Source organism: Microchirus variegatus (assembly GCF_963457635.1).
Source record: "Microchirus variegatus genome assembly, chromosome: 14".
Taxonomy (NCBI): domain Eukaryota; kingdom Metazoa; phylum Chordata; class Actinopteri; order Pleuronectiformes; family Soleidae; genus Microchirus; species Microchirus variegatus.
The window spans coordinates 11,730,838-11,749,726 of NC_139815.1; the positions used below are offsets into that span (position 1 = coordinate 11,730,838).

Sequence of the window (18,889 nt, forward strand, 5' to 3'; positions counted from 1 at the left end):
AAATGTCCTTTGTGGGCTGGTCCTGTTGAGTCTGTTAATTAAACTAGTGCAGTGCTGATAGGAAGTATGTATTCCAATAGTAAGAGCTGAAGAAGATTTTTCAGGTATGGTAATGCATGATAAGGAATGTAAAGGCTAACATAACACAAACACTTGTTCAACCTCATTAGGCACAACCCACTGTCGTGGCTGACAGTCACAGCAGCTAGCTATGCTAATGCTAACCGAAAGTGAAAACATTTACGTTATGCCTGTTGAGGTTGCACAGTGTTTGTATTGTGTTAGCCCTACACTAATGCTAATCGTAGCCTCGCTAGCTTACCTTTGGAAACAGGTTTGCCAAGTTAGCTGCAAAGTAGTAGCATGCTAATGCAAAATAAGTATTGGTGAATGGACACCGACTCTGTCGTTTCAGTATAACACCATGTTCTGCTTTGAACCGTGTGAAAATGTCTCACACACAGTGAGGACAGCCTCTTCACTCCCACCTCCCCGCTCCAGACAGCGCAGCTGCTGCTGATGAGCCGCTGCCTGCCTGGTGCAGCGTGGTAAATCAGTGAAAATTAAAATTCCTCCCCAAAAAAATCACACCATCGGGCCATGCTCAAACAATATCCAAAGTCTTAGGGCGATCTAAGTTACGGTCAGCGAGATCATATTTTTTGCGTTGGACTACCCACATGTGGCCATTTTGTGAGTCTTTCAATTCAGAGAAGCATTCTCTGTTCCTAATTGTTGTATTTATTTGAAATAATCATGTTTGTCTTTAGCTTTAATCATTGAATGGATAAAGTACATGTTGTAACTGGAAGGTTTAGTCAGATGTTCCAGTAAATAGCACAAGAAATGGAGGTCAGGTCACAAAAGCACTTTCATACTGTATAGTTAATGTGTAAATATGCTCACTCTTTTTTTTACTGTTTGTCTGTTCGCAGGCTCTCATTATCATTCCCTTTGGTGTCTCCCTCTTTGTCAATCTGTTATTGTCTTACTATTGTCTTTCCTCAAGGGGTTTGAGTCTGACTGTTCTCAGCTGCTTGTAAATATTTAATTTCCTGTTAAATAACACATTTTCTGGTGAGTCACTGTCTTTCAAAAAGTGTTTAGTTGCAAAGTATATTTGTTTTTGTGGCTTATTTTTGGAAATCGGAGAAGTACTTTGCTTCATACGCCAGAAGAAAAAAAAAGGCCTCAGCAAAACATGTCAGCAGCCACTTGAGGCCATTTGCACCCTTCAGGCAAGTGTTGTTTTTTCAACCCTGGCTAGACTTTGAAAGCGTCGCTTCAAAAATACACTAAAACACAACAACAACTTTATGCATTTGCTTACCATATTTGTAATGTTGATTGTGAGTGTATATTTACTGCATTTGAAAAAAACATTAAAGAGCAACACAAGGACACATTGAAAAAGACGTGCTGTATCACAGTCGACACTCATGTCTGCATGTGACAGCAAAGCATCATGCAGTCACTTAAGAAGCACAAATGTCAATTTATCTTTGCGTTTTAGTTGGCAGCATTTTCGTTTGAGTGTAATTCCGTGACTTAATGCAAAGCCTTGCTCTGGCACTGAATTTTGAGGCTTCCAGTTCATTATTGTGAGCTCAGTCAATATCTGATGCATCGTCAGTTGGTGAATAATCTGTCGGAATTTCTTTCCTCTCTCGGCATGGGATTGAGGTTAAGATGATATACAGTATATTACCCTTGCATGCATATATCAAATATGTCAAAGAGGACACAGACATACTATAATATGCCTTCAGCAGACAGAGAGAATGACATGAATACATTTCAACAGTGTATAACTGTCAATGAAGTTTCCTCTCGGGGTCTTCATTCTGTTCAGGTCATTTTCTCTGTTGAAGAAGCTTTACCCTGTCTGAAGTCATTTAAACATTTATTTTCCCCAGATTTGTTATGGGGATATGGATGCTTTGGTTCGATATCTGGGTTTTGTTGTCAGCTGATGCTGATGCAAAACTAGTGTTAAAGGTCCCATATTATGCACAATCAACTTTTTAATAATTTAAATCCTTATATTTCTGGACTCTTGAGGCCCTACCAGTTGTCAAAGTGTGAAAAAAGATGGCTCATGTTTTTGTGGTCCTCCTCAGTGCGATGTTGACTTCCATGCTCTCTGGGATGTCGCAAGACGCTAAATTCCTGGAATTGTTGTCTCGTGGAGCTCCGCTTTGTCCCAAAAAAAATGCGACAGTGCTGGCGAGGGCAACGGCATCTGAAAACTCTAAGTCTGTGAAAAGTTCTATTTTTGGCTCCACAGTGCAACACAGATTTCTACACAAACTTCCAGCCTCAGAGGATTTATCTGTCCAGTGGATACATGTTATATATGACGGCAATGTGCCTGCTAGAGCCTGCAAATGATCACTTTTCCAAATGCTAACTGCTGTTAGCTCCCAGTAGCCTCTGTGGCTGATGTCACTTCCTGTCCCTTAAGTTATTTTTTTTCTTAAAGAGATACTACTAAACGGAGCGTTCTGAACAGGGCTGTTTTGGCAGAGTGATTGAACTGCTGTGGTGCTTCATCCTAATGGTATTTTGACCAAAGCATATCACAGATCATTAGGACACCAGGGAACTAGGTGGAGAAATAGGGCATAATATGGCACCTTTAAGTTAATCAGCTCAATGTCTCATTGTGGTGGAGAGATGTAAAGATCATTCATTCATTGCTTTGTCATGCATTTCTAACTTAAAATATAAATCTGTGCACAGCTGTACTTCTAATTTACTATTTCACTCTCTAGCTTCTTGCAAAATGTAAGGGTTTCACAACTAATGCATAACATCATATCAATAACACAGAAAACGGTAACGGACAGGCATCTGATATAAACCCCAACCTTAATGTATTTGGGACTGTGGGAGGAAGCAGAGAAAAGCCAGTCAGACGTGGGAGAACATGCAAACCTGCTGTGAGACACTGCTGCTAAGAACTGCTCCACCATGTGGCCCTTTAAATTTTGACAATTCTTTGAAGCTTCAACTTCGTTTTCCGTAAAGTGAAGAACAAAAGGGTTTGTGTGTGTCTAAGAAATACAGCACATAAACCAAATATTGAATTCAAACAGTTTAATCATCCTTAATATTGACTTCTGACTTTTCTACATTGAACTAAGAATTACAGGTTAGGGTTGTGCAGCTCAGAACATTAGACAGAGAGACAGCAGGAGTTCTACTGTGTTCTGGGAACGAGTTGCACCAGGAGACTTGTTAGCAAATTACATTTTAAGGGTTAAAAATGTGAGAATTAAACACTCATACTCTTTAGCTGTTTTCATAATCAACTCTTTTTTTAATCTCAGGAGAACAATTTAAATCTATAAATATAATAATTACAAGCAGAACAAGTGCCTTATTGGTTTTGTAACAGTGTGTTTGAATACCAGCTACACTGTGAATGTGGAAAGTAAAATGATCCAATACGAAGCTGCAATCTGTTATTAAATAAATATGCAAATACATAGATGCATGGATGATGCATGAACATTGTATTTTATTGAATTCTATTTTATCAAATCAAACCTTTCTATAATAATCAATACATTCCCTCAATCATATCGTAGTCCATGTATCTAGTACATATTGAATCATCCTCGTGAGTGATGTACATCTCTATTACCTATTACTACATGTGTCATGCCTTTAGAGGACACACACGCACACACACACACACACACACACACACACACACACACACACACACACACACACACACACACACACACACACACACACACAGAGAGATAGAGAGAGAGCTCAATACAAGAGTAAAAACAACACAAACAGATCAGCTCACTGTATCTGACCTTACACATTCTTATCTTATCACATTTAAAATTGTCACTCAGAAAGGTTTCCCACAGATTAACCTGCAGATCCCACTTTTTTTTTTACTTTGACCTATCTTTGGGACATCAAAGTTTCTTCTTGGCAAGCTCTCCCTGTCAGGTTTTAGCACAGCTCTTTGTCCCAATTTCATATTCGGGCTCCAGAGCAGGCCCGGCTTATAATTTATTCCAGCTGATGGTAGTCAGTGTTAAGCACTCTCTCTCTCTCACACCCCCCCCCCCCCCCCCACACACACACACAGGTTTGTGCAGCTGTTCTTTTTAGGACACTACACTGACTTCTATTCAACAAAATTTACATCCTTAAATTTACCCATAATGCCTGACCCTAACATTAATCTAAACACAAATCAAATCCTCTTGGTTTTGCTCTCCATGAGGACGACACTATTAGAAATAAAAGTGCTAAGTAGAACCATATAAGGTTCTTCGGCTTGTCCTCATTGGAGAACCCTTTTTGGCTCCAGGTAGAACCTTTTTATAAAGGTTCCACCTGGAACCCTTTTTGAGGGTTCCACCAAGAACCCTTTTGAAACCCTTTATTCAGGGAGGAAAGGGGTTTTAAAAGGATTCTCTAGATCAAAATGGTTCTTACTGGAACCATTAGTGTTACCAAGAACCCTTGAAAAGCCCTTTCTTCAGGATAGGGTTTTTCAGAAGCAAATGGTTCCAGGTAGAACCTCAGCCCTTGTTGAAGGACCCTTTTGGAACCCTTATTTCTAAGAGTGTACAGTCTTAGAAATAAAAGTGCTAAGTAGAACCATATAAGGTTCTTCAACTTGTCCTCATAGGAGAACCCTTTTTGGCTCCAGGTAGAGCCTTCCACCTGGAACCCTTTTGGAGGGTTCCACCAAGAACCCTTTTAAAACCCTTTCTTCGGGAAGGGTTTTTCAGAAGCAAATGGTTCCAGGTAGAACCTCAGCCCTTGTCGAAGGACCCTTTTGGAACCCTTATTTCTAAGAGCGTACTAGTCAGTTTATATGCCAGAAAAGGTCCTAAAGAGGTAACAAATATAAGTACACACACAGTATTTCACTTAAGAATAAAACTGAATCTAAAACTCACATTCAACACTACCATTTGCAAAGTGTGTGTTCAGTAATCATTAAACTCACCTCCTGATCTCGCTCATTACTCAGTACATAAATTCCAGAGGGAAAACAATTCAAAACTCTCACTTTATGTCACCGTGTAAAAACGTCTCCTAATTTCATTCAGCCATGAAACGTTCCCCTGCTTCTTTCTTTCCCTGCCTCCTTTTCCAGATCACGGTTCCTCCATAAATACATGGGCAGAGTTCACACAGACATTAAAATAGGTGTAAAGTCTATTTTCAGACGGGTTAAATTATGTTTATCGCGTGTTGTAAACGCGCCCCTGCGACATCACGCTGAACTAATGCAGCTGTTTTTGAGAGTGTTGTTTAATACAGACGGTTTTACATTTTCAAAAAACAGTTGTTTACCTGTAGTTTTCTTTCAGTTTTTTTTTCATCCCTACACATATTCGGTAACTGTAATTATCATAGCTTGTCTTTGCCAAAAGCTCCAGATGTTAGCCCCCTGCACACCTTAACAGTCTTCTTCAGCTCTCTGACTGTGAATGATAATGAGCTGACAGTTTAGCACAGAGAAAACAGCGTTACATCTCCTATCATGTCTAAAAACGCAAACAGTTTTCTTAAAGGAATGTACTTTATAACTTTTAACTCATTTATAACCTCACCACCAAATGATGTAATGTCCCTGTATTTTTCTGTGGCTTAGAGAGGAGCCAAATTCTCCTTTTCCCTTTTGTATGATCTTTCTTTCATTTGAGTTTTTTGTTATTTGAGTCGTGATTCCTTCTGAGGTTAGACCTGTCTGTACATCACGAGCAGCTGAAAAAGGTCTGTGTGAAATGTAGTGTGATTTTTTTGTAGTTTTAATAAAATGGCTTTGGTGTTTCAGTGTGAGACTAATACTAATACCTAATGTGTGGCTGCTGTCATAGGCTCACGTGCATATTTGCTAAAGGTCACATAGAGTGGTCCTGTTGCACATATACTGTATGTTAGTTATGGAGGTCCACTTACATATATTAACTTTTTTTTATGGTCAGAAACCTACTAGTTGCTGTAAACGAGCCGCTTGAAATCCTCTTTTCTGACGCTGTTCGTCAGCCGCGATGAGTGAACTTCCACCCCCAGAAGACAGAGTCTTGTGATTGGCCAGTATATTCAGCACACCCGCTCTCAGAAGCACAGCTCCCCCCTCTGGAACGGTGGATGCACTGCTACTCATTATCAAAACATTGTTTTAACAGTGTTTAAAAATAGCTTTGTCACGACTCCCCGTCGCAGTCCCTTTATGACTTTGACCCGGAGTCAGACCCAGAGTCAGAAGAATCTACTTTTTCAGGGTGTAGCTATGCAACTCCCCTTTTGTATTCCTCCAATAGACAAATAGCTGCCATTGTTTTTCACACCTCTTTGTCTACTGTAGGTATCGGGGAGCAGACTCCCTGTGGATGTTGTAGGAAAGTGTCAGTTCAGGCTAGACACAATTACACAATATACAATACAATATACACAAAGGACCTGGTATTATGTACTGGGCAGTTATAGGGTGATGGGCAGTTTTAGCTTTAAATTTTCCTTTACATTACATTATTGGAATCAGTTTATTTAAAAATCACATTGTTTTTATTTTTGTCCAAACAGATTAGACTTAGACTAGAATGCATGTGTTGATTGTAACTGCATTAGAACCTGTGCAAAGCCATGATGTGTTTACCCACCCTCAGGTAGAAAGCTTATATTGTTTTTAGCAACACTAGAATCCACTTAGACACTTAGAGCATGTGTGTGTGTGATCCTGAGTGCATATCTATTGACTCCTTTTAAATGCTCTAAACTGTAATCAATCTATGCTTCTATATCTCCAGCTGCACACCGATATGTTTTCTGCGTTTTGTGCCAATATAAAGGTCATTGAGATTAACCCGTAGAATACAAAGCATTTAGGCTGCTTTTTACATACAGGCTATAAGAAAGTGCAATAAAGAGTTTCTTAAATCCTTTTTTTCAGCAATCTCGCTCTTCACACCTGAGCAAAAAGTACTCAAAATCATCTCATTGAATTTGTGAAATTTGGAAAATTGTCACAGTTAATAGTTCGCTTGGCTCATTTTATAAATATTTTACATAAACTCACACTCCCAGGATGTCCAGATAATGTGTACTATTGCCACAACAATTTACTAAGGGTGCACCTGCGGCACAAATCTAGCACTTAGGGTTAAAATGCAATATCATCATTCATTCGCTCAGATGGAAAGTGTAGCATACATTTTGACCATAGTATGTTGTTTGCCGCTGTCTTAATGAGATCATGTGTGCTATAGTTTAGGATCAGCCTTCACTTATAGGTTGTACAAAATGCAGCTATGATAGAATCAATAAATCATTGTGTTTAATATATAATAAATACATAGAAGAATTCAGTATCTACACAACCGTGTGCTTATGAAACACAGTAAGGCTTTTAGCTTGCTTTAACATCATCACAGTCCTTTCTGTGGACATGACAGAGCTCCCACTCTGTACATTCTTCCGTGTTCCCTCGCTCCATTCCCTTCCTCTCAAAGATCTTAGCAGTTTTCATCCCTTTGTGGGAATCTTTTCATCCTGGGGAAGCTCAAGTGCAACAAACATATTCCCATGGAGGAGTATGACCATGATCTGAGCACCGATCACGACATCGCTCCAGTCCTCCACAGATGTAGCCCAGAGTTGCCCCTGACGTGTCTTTTCTCTCTGTCAGCAATGTATGCACATATTAAATTGACTTGCTCAGGGACAGATTTTGAGTGCCACGCCTATTTTTCTGGATTAGCTTCATATCAGATTCCTGGATGCATTTTTGGAATTGTTTGTCTTTTTTATGAACAAAACAAACTACTAGTTGAGCTTATATCAGTGTCCAGGCAGGTGATTACTTTGATCAACACATGACACACCACAATTAACAAATAACAAAGAATATTTTATTATGCCAGAACTAGTTTGGAAATTGTGTACGAGTTAATGATGTAGGTGATGTAAATAATGTCACCATAATTATTATTTTCAGGCAGCCGCGGGTCACTGGTAGAGCAGGTACATGGACCTTTATTGTACGAGTGTACATTAAAATTGGATGGATGAGGTTCGATCCTTGGCTCTTCTTGTTTAGATGCCCACGTTTCCCTGGGCATGACAGTTAACCTCAGGTTGCTCCTGGTGGCTCTGCAGGCAGTGTGTGAATTGGTACTGTACTGTACCATTTATCATCTCTAACACTGGGTCACAAAAATAAGTAATTTGTCTATGTCTTTTCAACTGAATTAGGACCATTTTGCACCGCTGAATCCAAAAATTTAATTTTTTCTCAATCAGGTCAGGTTTTTATGCTAATTAGATTTTTTTTAAATCAGATCTGCTGACTAAATTGCTTCCATTTTTGCGACATTATCGGTCGATTTTCGTTAATATTTCTCATCCAATAAACGTTTTAGGAGGAGAAAAAAAAAAGTTTTCACAACAATAGTGTATTTTCCACAGATTATTTTTGCAAGATCTTCTCGTCGAAGCCATTTCATTCACTTGTAATATATATATATATATATATATATATATATAAAAAACAATTAGTCATAAGTTGGCACATGCAAAATCTTCAGAATTAAATTCTGAAGATAACAAATTGTGTTTATTGCAAGAAATATATAAGAATTTTGCATCATATGACTTGAAAATACCCTTACATTTTACGTAAACAAAAACGTACAGTAGCTTTGTTCAGAAAATTGACCTGATTGAAAACCAGTGTGATTTTTGGATTCAGCACATCAAAATGATCCCAAATCAGCTTAAATAAAACTTAAACAATACATTTGGTGTTGACCAGTGTAATTGTTAGGTGCTGCTGATTCTAAATTGAATCTAAAAATGATTGTCGTGACAATAGAACTGAAATACAACAGCTGTGCATCTATGATGGAGTCAGAGTCCAGGATATGGTCATCACTCATGTAAACTAGAATCCACAGATCACCACAGGTGTTGCAGGACAAACTTATCAAACAGACAAACACACAGTACTTCATCAAACCCCCAGAGGACCACAGGCAAGGTAATGACAGGGGCTAATCTCAAGTGCTGAGAAGATCTTTCATTGCTGTTTAAGAAAAGCTCAGTTATGCACATACTGCAGGTCCTTTTTTTGTCCTTTCCTTCCTATCCCTGTCTTCCCGGCAATAATCCATACGAAACAACATTGCAAAGCTTCTCTTTCCTTGGATTTGAATCCTGAAATGCTGCCAGGAAACTGCGGCCTCTCCTTTTCTCTTCTCTATTACATTTTTTTTCTTTATATTCTAATTTACCCTCTGCTCTTCAACAAGCCTCTTTTATTATTAGCTTCTGCTGTTACCTGACACTTTTTTGATTGCACAATCTCTTTGTCCTCCCGCATTGACTGTGATGGAAAACAGACACTCGGAGACAAACACGAGCACACGCTAACACACTGACACACACTCGAGCGCACTGCACCATGTACCACATAATGTCAAACACACTGTGTCATGTCGATTTCGTGATCCGAGAAAAGCCTATGATTAGTGCGGTTGCTATAAATGAAAGTCAAATCAAGGCTACTGTCGATGTTGGCTTTGGGTTCGGCAGATTTACTCTTAAAAGTGTTAGTTATAGCCGTCCATGTAGAAAACCACAATAAATTAACTGTATGTTTGAATTGTTTAGATAAATTGACTATTAATGTTACTGTAATCCCTAGCAAGTGTCGGCTATGAATTGTGCCCTCACTTCAGGAAAAACATGACCTATTGAACTTCACAATGACATACTCACAAATGCAGAAATGTATGAGCTCTCACATTCATGTAGTATGTGACTGGAAGAAGAGAGTTGGAAATGCAAAACTTAAATGTGAAAATACTTTCTTTTATATTTTTTTTCCTTCTCAACTTTTTTGTTCACTTTTTCCTGAACTGAGCATTGAGTATCAAATCCGTTATTCGCTGTCGGATTTTCTTTATTCTGCAGTGATCGAATCAATGCTGTTCTCTATACGTGTGATCTCGAACAGATGATACCTGTGTTTTCTTCGCATTTTTTTTCAGTTTCTGGCTTTCATTGTTTTTGCACCGAGATGAACCACATTAAACTTCACGCAGTTCATAAATCGACTTAACCCATTTCAATCAAATTGGTCATGTCTTTTTTTTGTGCGTTTTGATATTTTTTCACCTTACCAAGACACTTTGAAGATATTTGGTTTTGTTTTTGTAATTGTTATTTTTACACAATGAAAGGTTTTGCATATTCTGTATTTTGTATTTCTAAAGGCGGATTTCCACCGGGCGCGTTACCGCAGCGAAAATACAGCAGCACGGTTCTGCTTCGTCCTCTGCCAGCCGTCTTCACGGAAGATCGCACGATAATCCTGAACGTACGCGAGTTCGCGAGATCCCGCGATTGTGTGTATAAAGGAAACAACAACAACACAGCTTCTTTTCATTCTCCAACGTGAAAGTACTGTTGATCTGGTGTCATAAATAATTTTATGTTTCTCCACTTCAACACTCTGTCTCATTATGACTCTCCGAGACCCTCTGATCAATTGACTGTTGTCCTGGCAGCACCGGCTACGATGTAATGTTGATGTGAAGTTGCGACAGGCTATATGACCTGCGTATTGTGTTTTATTTTGAAATGGGGACTGAAATGTTTTACTTTGATTCAGAACCGCTACCTATCAATAATGTTGCGGTCGCGGCGAGCCGCTTCTGGGACGCTGCTGAGACGCGCCGAATCGCGCCCGGTGGAAATGCTCTCATTGATTAGAATGGAAGTGATCAGCATGGCGACCGCGCTGCTGTAACGCGCCCAGTGGAAATCCAGGGTTATAGTGCTTTTCCTCGATAGAGCTTCTGTTCATCAGCCTCCATATCTAATAGAATTACAGTACTGTGTAAAAGTCTAAGGTCACCATTAAATTTTTTTTCTCAATGCTATCATGACCATACAGTGTTAGTTATTTCTCACTTTTGCACTTTATTGGAACACATCCAGAAAATATATTATGCAGTTTTAAAATAGCAAATGTTTTAGGAAAGAAAAAAAAAAAAAAAACGGCCTCTCAAAGTTGAAGTGTCAAGTATTTAGTGTGACCTACCCCTTACACTTGAACAATAGCACGACCCTGGCTCTTAAACCTCAAGTGGGAAAATCAAAATAAGGTTACTGGTGAAACTTATAATAAAATATCTACTGTGAAAAAGTTCAATTTTCGCCAGGTTTATTCAAGACATGCTGGAGCATTTCATACACATGCCCTATGAGTTAAAGGGACACTGTGTAGTATTTATGGGTTTATATGACCCAAAATCCACTTTTGTATACATATTATGTGCTCATATTATGTGAGCAGAGGAGCAGTTCTTTGTTGTAAATTTCAGCCTCTCCTCTAGATGTCACTATAAACTACTTACTTCACCTTTAAACTCAATTCATTCATTAGCTCACTAATATAACAGACCAACTCTGTCACATCATTCCGATCCAAATGCCAATGATCACAGCATTTCACGGACATAAAACAACAAAGCTGCTGGTGCCCCGAGACTTTTGCACAGTACTGTAAAATCTGCCTAAGGCCTGGCACTTTGTAATCTGACTCATAACAAAAAAAAAAAAAAAAAAAAGGTTCATGGTGGCCTCATGTGCCTGGACTTAAGTATTGAAATGTGTATGCAAATGAGGACCAGTAAAATCTCAGTTATACTCGTTAAACCTTTGAATGTGAACAATTTGAGATATAAATATAGCTCCAAAGCTTGAATTAAATTAAAATAAAGGCAAGCCTGTTGGTGTTTGTCCAGACTTTCCAAACCTACATTAGTGGTACATGAAAGCTTTTACATGTGTTTAAAGGAAGTTCAGAACAAAGTGTAGAGAAAAAGTCTTTTTTTTAGTTGTATGTGTGATGTGTGTTGTTATGTGTGCAAGCAGGGAAACAGCAATTTACAGTTGATTGAAAGCACCGCGGAGGTAACTGAAGGTTAATCCTTTCATTTAGAGCAGCCATTTAATGCTCAGGTCAGAAGTTAAATCAATGTTCCAGACACGTTTTGATATCTAGACTTCCAATCGAGCCGAAATGAAAAGGAAGGGGTCGTGACATGAACCGTTTGATCTTCCTCAATCCATGTCTGAGGAGAAGAATCCTGATAAAAAAAAAATGCTGAGGAAACATGAGTCACCTGGACTTTTGGTCATGATCCTGGGCTGGTGTTGTGTTTGTGTGTGTGTCGAAGCTTTTTTTGAGTTTTGCACTAGTGTAGTTAATCGATAAAATCTGTCAAAATGACCCATTCTCCTCTACCCTTACCATATTAGATTCCTTTCCTTCTCTTGTCTCTAGAAGGGGAAGGGCGAAAGCATCTAAACAGTCTTTTTTGACTAAAATGAATTGAGACAGAACTAGAGCTTAGATCGGGCCTAATAAATCAAAACTGACCCTACCCGAGCCAGTGCACGTTGTGTCCGAGTCCGGTCCGACACATTAACTTAAATTACGAGCCAGAGCCCAATTAGAACCGGACAATTTTTTTAATACGTGAGCCGTAAATGTACACGTACATCCACGTCCTCCCCACCGAGGGAGCTTGTTGTACCTACTGCCACAGTTTTAATTTACAACAATAACAGAGCCGCTGAGATCCGATTAATGATGTTGATGATGCGTTCACGGCCAAGGGTTTTTACACCCTGTTGTTAGAAATAGAGAACCTTCTGCCGGCCGACAAGTTGTTTATTTTCGTTGCAAAGAAAAAGGTCCGTTTTCACAGGAGTGATCCTAGCTGGAGAAAGACCCAGAGAGAGCAAAGTGAGCCCTCCACATTTATATGTGAGCAACTCCACTTTTGCATTCCTCCTATGGGCAAGGGATCTAGCTTTTCAGGGCGTAGCTATGCCACTCCCCTTTTGCATTCCTCCAATAGACGAAGAGTCTGCCATTCCAGGCGGAGTCTTCACACCTCTTTGTCTACTGTAGGTATCGGGGGGCCGACTCCCTGCGGATGTTGCAGGAAGGTGTCAGTTCAGGCTAGAAATAATACACAAAATACAATATACTATACACAAAGGACCTGGTATTCTGTGTTCAGCAGGTGTAGGGTGATGGGCAGTTTTAGCTCTGAGACAGAGACATTGAATTTACCATTACATGAGAAAAAACAAATGCTTGATCAAGGGCCCGACCCGGTCCGGCCCGAGGATAGTAGCGGGAAATGCGGGGGGGAGGGCATGGGTCGGGCTCGGGCAAATAATCTAAACTCTAGAAAGAACCCAGTGACATGCATGAGCAGCTCCCATAAAGCAATTATGCATATCAACCGTTCTGTGTGTGACTTAATGTTTGACAGCCTTTACTGTGGGATTCCTCTGGTGAGCTACAGTGTGACTTACAGAGAAACACACACAGAATAACACACACACATGCATGTTTGCTTCACCAACGCACACACACACACACACTCATTCACTCTTGAAACCACAGTCTCACACACACACACTGCTCAGCACTCTGTCAAGCTGTCACTGCGGTTTGACACCAGCTCTCCTGTCTCATCATTAGTTTTGGTGAGAGATGTCCTGTCCCCTTGAACAAAAACAAACATGGCAGGTGGCGACGAATCAATTAATCAGAGCAGGCATTTGCCGATAGTTATGTTTCACTCCCAACTAATGTGCATCGAATGTCTCAGAAAGTTCCCAATAATGCAACGGGCAACGCTTTCAATCAACCTCCCCTGCAACAGTTCTGATCGATGAATAATCAGTTGGATCGACGCTGTCAAAACAGCACCTCTCTATGAGTGATGATCGTGTCTCTGTGAACTTAATTGATGTACGTCTGAGCAGGACACGACAACTGTTCCAGTGCCACTTTGTGTTAAGTGCTTCTTCTCATTATTTAGACCAATGAGCCTTGTCCTCGTTTGTGGCCCTTTTAGGACGTTAAATATCTTCTTTTTTGAATGTAATGAATGCTGGTTATATATATATATATATATATAGACGTGCATGAGATCATTGGATACATGACTTGTGTTTAACTGGAAGCACAGACGCACCAGAGAACATTTTCAGAAGTTACACAACGACTTTGAAGTTATTTGATGATTTCCACGAGGAATTTTAGTTTGTTTGTGTTTTACTGCTCATGTGATGTGATGTGTCTGAGACTGTAGAAGACAGCATTGCTGCTGCGTAACAGGTTGAGCTCTTGTGCTTTGTTTGTATCACGTTGTGCTTTAATCTGCTTTGCCTCATTGAGGAGCCTACATCTTCACCCAGCCTCTCCTCTCTCTGGCCTGTAGCTGCCAGTCTCTCCTTTGCTGACCCGATTAACTCACTTATTTATGTTATTATTCTCACCATCTACTTTTAATTAATTTAAATCTACAGTATGTCCTTTGCAACTTACTGTAAGCACTTGGTGGTGCATTTGTTACATGAATACGTCTCTGTTGATGCTGGGTGTTAAAGTGATAAGGATATATAATCACGATAGAATGTTTCCTCGGTATAAAAACAAGATATAGCTTTGCTAGAACTCATTTAATCCACGTTTTGTCGGACAACCCGAACAGCCAATGACAATCAGCTATTGGCCCTTCGTGATGCAATTAAGCACGATCCAAAATAATGGATTTAAGTAGCTGATAAAAGTAATTGACACTTCTTATGAATAGGGATAGCAATTGGTATCGGTTCGATACTGCTCAAGGTCACTGGATGGGATATCAGATATCAAAATCCGAAATAATGCAAAAATCTTATATATCACATGCTTCACTATTTACAGACTGTACAAATTTGGTATCGGACACACAAAAAAGTGTTATCGTCCCATCCCTCGATAAGAATTTCCTCGTTGTAAATGTTTATATGTTTAAGGACTGCAGAGAGAGAACCGAGGAAGAGCTGTGAAGTGTCACACTTTTAATGATACACTGCGATCTAGTGGTAGCGGTGCCATCACTTTGCAGGTAACGCAATCGCCATGCATGGTGGGTAATGTAGTTTATGGTCAACGCCCGCCATAAAGCAGCACACACCTATTTTGGCACAGATTTTTAAGACCAATTAATCACTCACGGGCCCCATAAAATTACGTAGCGGGCCACATCTGACCCCCGGGCCTTGAGTTTGACACGTGTTCTAAAGTAATGCTAAACTTTAAAAACAGAGGCACACATACACGCAGTACACAGGTACGCTGTAGCGCTGCTCTTTTCGTTTAATAAACAGACCGCTCCAGTTCGACTGTAGGCGAGCTAACGGCGCTAAAAGGAGCTAACGGAGGTAACCGGTAAACGGTGCCTGGACTCCAGTGCCGCGGCACGTAAACATGACGTCACGTCCGGTCAGTCGTCATGGAAACACGTCATGCATTAATGTGCGTTAACCTAGTGCCAGCACTAAAAAAAAGACACAGCATGAAGGTAGCTCCTGATATTTAACTTTAATTCGAACTGATCAAGTATTAAGATTTATCTGACTTAATTTACAGAATGTGTTACAGTTTAGCTTGTACAAAAGTAAACAGTATTTTAACCACAATAACCTTTCCCTATCTTTACATTTCACTCAAGAGTTCAACCTTTACACTTGACAGGAATATTGATGTGTTTTATATTGTGATATATATCACTTTGAATGATATAAAAAAGTCAATCATGATAAGATTTTTTTTTTCTTCCATATCAGCCCGGCCCGACGACTTACCCTTTATCTCTTCTTGAACTTTTTCATTCCCTCTTTTATTTTAGTTCCTATGCTCTCGTACTTTCATTGCCTCCTTCCCTTTTCATCCTTTTTTTTCTCATCCATTCCAGCTTTACTCCTTCTCTTTCTCTAAGCTGTCTTCCCCTCCCTCCCCCCTCCTCTCTCGGCCTCCCGTTCTCTTGTCGATCAGATAGTGGAAGCAGCCAAACTGCCAGAGGCGAGAGCAAGAGAAGCTCTACTCTGTCCGACCCGGCCTCTCTCCCTTGTCAGCAGAATTATGCCAACATGCCAAGAAGTTGTATAGGGATACAAACATTTACTGAGTTAGTGGAGCGTACCTCCATTGATATCCCATGTTACCCCCTGGTGTTTTTCTTTTCTGTATCAATCTCTTCATTGGTTCAGTTTCCATTGATTGACTTGTTGAGATTTGCATGGTGGTGGTGGGGGGGGTGCGAAGCTAGAGGTTACATTGAGCTTGTTTGTGTAACATCAGCCGTCCACAGTAAGCTGACTATGAACTGCGAAAGACGGGGAACATAAATAAGACATGATCTCAGATCCCACTGCAACTGTTATCAATATGCATTCCAGCAAAGCCCTTAACCCCCAATTGCTCCTCTGAATGTGCTCAGTATCCATCAGATAAAAACTGTAATTACACTGTGCAGCTCCCACGTGTGGATGTGAAACTGTACGAATCTGAGGCCGAGTAAGAAATGCGTGCAAACCACGTTTAGTTCAATTATCGTTTATTCTGAGTTGTTTTCTTCAGTCAAAGAAAGAAAGAAATAAAAACTAATTCACTTGACATATTATATAACTTGGAAAGTAGTATTTAGACCATGTTTCAGTGTCTTTCAGATTTTAGGATAACAAGACAGAGGGAGCTTCATAGGCAGCCTGTGTAACACACAGAGTAAAGAGAGTCACTGTCACACCATATTTGTTCTTGTTTTTCTCTTTTCTTCTCCAAAACAGTGACAACAACATGTTGTCGTGTGCTCGTTGATGTGTAATGTCATTTTCTTCATAGATCCATAAAGACTAATTATCCATTTAACAGACAGCCTTAGGGAGAGAGTGCTTAAAAAAGATAGTTGCGTAAGTTTAAAATAGCTGCGTTTTGCAGCGAGAATCTAAAAGGACTCGGTTTCCTTTACTGTTTCTTGAGAATTTACAAATGTGATTGCACAAAGGACAACACACACAGAGACACAACTTGATTTTTGGCCCCAGATCTGCCTGTTCTGCCCGTTATGTCTGATCGAGTCGAAGTTTAAGGTGAACAGCCTGCCCACTTCCCTCCTGTCTGCTCAATGATAACAGATGTAGAGAACAGTGAAGATTTGTTCTCCCTGTGAATCAATGATAATCACATCATTGTGCCGGCCTGTCCTCCGCGCCTCTCTCTGGGGTTTCACACATCTCTCTGGCCTTTTCTTCCTCACCCGCTGCCTCCTTTGCTCTTTCTTCTCTATCTCTCCCCTCCTTCATCCTGTCTTCCTTCATCATCAGGGAGATGAAGCCATCTGAGGTTACTTGCGTGTGAGCCCAGCCCTCACGGGGTCAACAATGCACAGACTCGGATGTTGTAGTTTTTGCCATTGCAGAGAGCTCCCATCATCCATCTGTCATCCACTATTTCTCCTGCTGTCAATGCAGTAATAATAAGTTATAAAACTTAGTGACAGTATGAGATTATTTTACTTTGGTTTTTGTCAAAATAATGATGGCAAATTTTTACATTTGCATAGCATACTATTACCAACTGCAATTATTTATTCATGTGTTTTTTTATGCTACTCTTCTAGTGTTCCAGTGTTGTCGCAATGATGATCTGATATGTGATATGTCTTTGGTTATGAGGAGCGAGCCGGCTGCTGATATTTTTCAACAAAGATGGCGGCCGCATCTGCAAATAAGCACGTTACGTGTCGAATTGTGTTGGAATATGTTGGTTTGATATACATCCAGAGGACCGTTGAGCTTTGAACACTAATGTCAGAAAATAATTGACGATTTATGAAAGCAGCTAGTTAAAGGTGCGATATGTAAGAATGTGGCCAAATTCAAAATACCGAGGTCTTTTAGGATTCGCTTTCTGACGTAACTGGCAACCCGTGGTTGCTCAGCAGCTGAGACTCTATGACGGCAATGATTGGTAGATGGCGGTAGGTGGCGCTACGTGCCAAAACATTTCAAAACATAAACGTGATTTGCAGTCTGCAAAATATTTTTTTTAATGCAAATATTTTGTCTGTACTGTTGTTGTTGGTGAGTTCAGTTTGTTATATGAACATTATTCCTCAGCCTCTGTGACGTATTAAGAGGATTTTATGGCCAGTTGAGGGCACTCAAAACCAAGGGGAAATTTTAAGGGGGAGGTATTGGGACTGAGCCTTAATGATAGTTAAGCAAGTTAGGCAAGAATGATGTTGTTTTAAAAAAAAAAAAAAAAATGCTTTGCTCGAAACTGACAGTTCATATTGCCCTCTTCTCCTCTGACTTTTTTTATGTAAATCAGTGCCTTGTTACTCCACTTTAATGGCCGCTGATAAAACATTAGAATAGTGCAGACAGATGACAAATAAAATGCCTTTTCTTGCATACGTTAGTTTTATTGATCAAACTGTTTTCCTTCAAATAGAGACCAAAATTTAAGGTTTCCAGTAGTGCTGGGCGCAATGTGACGTCATGTTTACGCGACTCCCGATTGTTAAAATGAGTCTCTAAAGTAACGCTAAACTTTAAAAACAGAAGCACACATACGCAGTACACACCTGTGCGCTGGTTATTTGTAGCGCTGCTCTTTTTGTTTAATAAACAGACTGCTCCAGTTTGACAGTATAGGCGCGCCAACGCCGCTAAAGGAGCTGATGGAGCTAACTGGTAAACTGTGCCTGGACTCCGTAGTCGCGGCACGTAAACATGATGTCACGCGCGTCTTTTTCTGGTCTGTCGTCATGGAAGCGCATCATGCGTTAACGCACCTTAACCTAGCGCACAGCACTATTTTCCAGTTAATGTTTGCGTCACTATGATTGTGAAACCCTTGTTCATGTAGCTGCAGTAGTAATGTAATCCATGTACTTATCTCACTCGTCTATTCTAACACTACTATTACATGTCAATGTCCTTGACTGCGATAGCAATGTAACTAAATATGCAT

General features: G+C 40.0%; 1 protein-coding gene across 1 annotated transcript in view; it reads left to right on the forward strand.

The window, feature by feature from the left end:
• The window catches only part of mdga1 (MAM domain containing glycosylphosphatidylinositol anchor 1), a gene marked incomplete at both ends in the record, with an annotated part of 169,146 nt that overhangs the window by 33,158 nt on the left and 117,099 nt on the right, over positions 1-18,889 (forward strand). The window lies entirely within an intron of this gene.